The sequence below is a fragment of the Myotis lucifugus genome, unplaced genomic scaffold, assembly GCF_000147115.1.
Source record: "Myotis lucifugus unplaced genomic scaffold, Myoluc2.0 scaffold_117, whole genome shotgun sequence".
Classification (NCBI taxonomy): domain Eukaryota; kingdom Metazoa; phylum Chordata; class Mammalia; order Chiroptera; family Vespertilionidae; genus Myotis; species Myotis lucifugus.
This window is the reverse complement of record NW_005871165.1, coordinates 3076374-3079768: the sequence shown is the minus strand read 5'-3', so window position 1 is coordinate 3079768 and position 3395 is coordinate 3076374. Positions and strand designations below refer to the sequence as shown.

The following is a 3395-nucleotide window of genomic DNA, read 5'->3' as shown; positions in this document are numbered from 1 at the left end:
TCCAGAGAGCAGCATGTTTACTTGTTGCATCCCCAGGTCTCAAGGCCTTGGCCTCAGGAAAGTTGCAGACTTTGAGTCAGATCTCACCCCAGGCATGTCTGTCCTTTTTCCTGGAAGGACTTAAAGGTAACAGGAAGACCGGGCGTGGTCCAGTCCAGGCCAGGCCACCACTATGATCCCACCTGGACATCTCTAGGTTCCTCCCCGTGTGCGTGACAAGCAGGAGGGTTTCACATAGGGAGGGCCTGCCCTGAAAAAAGTGTAGGTTGAGGAGGTGTCAGAAGCCAGGTGGGCTGGTCACGTTCGCACCACAGGTCAAGGCTGGCTGGGTGGACGTGAAGTATAGAGCGCCATCCTCTGCCTGAGGTTTCTCTTGAGCCCTAGAGGGGGATCTCATGTCCCCCAGGCTCTGATGCCTCCAGATGGGCTAATGGCCATTCTCATTGCAGAGCTCCACTCAGGAGGTCCCTCAGGAAGTGGTCAGTGGGGACGACCACTCCATCTCCCCTGGTGAAATGCAGGTGTGCCACGCAACCAACAAGGGTCAGTGAGAGCTTGGGCTGACTGGCTACGGAGGGGTCTCCAGAAACAGGGCCCAGACATGGGTGGAGCAGGCCCAGAGGCCGCCCTGGATGCTTCCCAGGTCCCACCCATGGCCTTTGTGCACTTCTTCATGTGCAGCCCGGCCTGGAGCACTGTGCCCACTCCCTTGGATTTGATTTGAGAACCTGGAGCCCCTCGAGGCAAAGGCCAACCACGAGAAGGCAGTGGGGTGCATGAGAGCATATGGGCAGGGGGCAGGGCTGGACACACAGAAAGGAAACTTGGAGTCTGTCATTGGGCCGGGAACAAAGTCTGGCTTCAGACCACCCCTCTGGAGGAGGATGTCCTATGATGAGTCCTGGCTGCGGCTTCTCTGGCGGGCACATGGATGATCTTCCCTCCTCTTCCAGCTCCAGTGCCTGCACAACCTCAGGAGCAGATACAGGTGCAGAAAACAGTGCAGAAGTACAGGCGGCTCCCAAACTGGAGGAGTGTCAGCTCCAGCAGCCTCTCCAGAGCTGCAGCCAGCACCAGCACCCATTTCATCAGCAGGCCTGCAGCAGGAGGCGGCATGTTCGCAACATTCCACAGCACCCACTGGGAGAGTCATCACCTGCACCGGTACCCACGAGCTGGCAAATCACCCGTCCCTCCGCAGGTAGAACCATCGCCGGCACCTGCAATGGATCCGGCACATTACCCACCACCCCTGAAAAAAGAGCTGGTTTTAGAAAACTCCTCAGTGCCAGCTATGGAGCCTCTTGAACTGCTCCCCGACCCAGAACTCCCTTTACCCTCCCTTTTTGAGCTTTTGTTTCGGTGTTATTTAATATTTTTGTTTTAACTATTGTATATTTTAACTTATTTCAAGTTGTAACTTACATGTCATAAAATGTTTTTGTTTTCAATTGTGCAAATCATGAGCATTGTGTACATGCACGAGGCTGTGCAAACATCACCACAATCTATTTGCAGAATATTTATCTCCCCAAATGGAAACCCTTCACCAAAAGACTCACTGCCCATCCCGCCCTTCCTCAGCCCCTGGCAACCTCTCATCTGCTTTCTGTCTGTGTTCCTTTACCTGTTCTGGATGTTTCCTATAAAGGGGATCCCACCACAGTTGCCTTTCTGTGGCTGCTCACATATTTCAAGAAGGGACAGATTAATTTGTTTTATTAATTTCTTTTCTGTTTTTATTTGCAGAGGAGAGGCCCCAGAGCCAGGAGCCAGTCGGGAAACGTCTGGTTCTTCCTGTGCCCAAAACAAAAACAAGAAAAACGCAGGAAGCTGGGAAGAAAAACCACACACTGAGAAGCGTTCCTTACAGCCCACGGCCAGAGAAAGGTTTCACACCCCTGCCATGCAGGAAATGCCCCAAAGGCAGTGGGTTAAACATGGGCAGAGAGCAAGCACACGCATTCCAGTGAGAGGCGGTGCACACTCCCGCACCAGCCCAGACACCCGGCCTCTCCGTGGGACCGCACTCCCCGTGAACACTGGGGGAGAGCACTGTCACTCAGACTGGAAGGCTGCTAGTCAGGAGGCAAGCAGCCCCGGGACACAGTGAGAAAACGGAGGCCCAGCAGAGCCGAGAGAAGTGGAAAGGCCCAGCTCTGAAAGAACAGCGTGCGGGACCCTGCACGCTCCCGCGGGCGCTCACCTTCTCCTGGCAATGCTCATTCCAGGAGGTGACCCCGCAGAAACACTTGCACAATTTTTAAAAGATGTGTTTGCAAGACCACCCACCAGAGCACTGGTGAAATAGCCGGGGATTGGAAAAACACTTCTGGTAATGTCATGTAGGGAGGTCGGGGTTTTATCCGCCCTGGTTCACGTAGAGGAGTGGAGTGCAGCAGCTGTTAAAGGAGGTGCAGGGGTCCCTATGGGCTGCAGATAAAGGCCTCAGTGATTCTCTTAGGTGAGACATGCGGACCAACCATCTGCATCCAGAAGCCCACCTGCTAGACAACATAACATGTGATTTCAACGGGCAGACATGCATATGTGTGAATGCATGGGACAGAGACAGAAAAAGACAGAATGAGAAGCAGAGAGCCCGAGAGAGACCCACCAGACCACTCAGGATGGTCACCTCTGAAGGCGAGACTTGCAAATCAATTCTCCTTTAGGTGGTGGTTAAATTTTTTATAAAGCGCATAGCTTTTGTAATTCTAAAAACATTAAAATCATGCTAATGTTATCCATTTATTACTCATTTATGGCGTAAAGGCAATTACTCAGTTTTAATTTTTTATCCTTCCCTGAGGATATTTTTTCCCCATTGATTTCTATTTTTATTTATTTATTTTTTACTCAGTGTTTTCAGTTTTTCAATGATGGATGCATAAGTATAAGCCAGGGCTTCTTCCCAGAGTTTACAATATAGACAGAGAACAAGGCAGACACCACTTAATGGAGGCAAATAATCCCAAGGAGATATAAGTGTTTTTGCAAAGTACAAGTTCTCATACAATTTATAACTAAATACTGACTCGATGGTGTTCTTTGTGCATGGGGGGGAGGGAGGGAGGGCGGGCCTAGAGGTCCCTCAGCCTGACCTGCATCCTCTCCAATTCAGGAGCCCTCAGGGGATGTGCTACTGACGGCTTGGGCCCACTCCCCGTGGTTCTCTGCTCTCTGTGGGGCCTGCCTGCTCCACACCACAGGGATGGGCAAGCAGGCCCTGTTGGGTGCTGCCTGCGGCCCCCCTTGCCTGCTGGGCTCATGTTGCTGGGGTGACACCGCCAGCGTCCTGCCCAGCTGCTATGGGTGCCACCATCTTTGTCATGGAGTGATGGTTAACTTGCATATTACTCTTTTATTAGATAGGATACTGACTTCATGGTGTC

At 51.9% G+C, this 3395-nt stretch overlaps 1 pseudogene; it reads left to right on the top strand.

Moving 5' to 3' along the window:
• The first annotated feature begins 2630 nt into the window (after positions 1 to 2630).
• LOC102422000 overlaps positions 2631 to 3395 on the top strand; it is a 3838-nt pseudogene continuing 3073 nt past the window's right edge.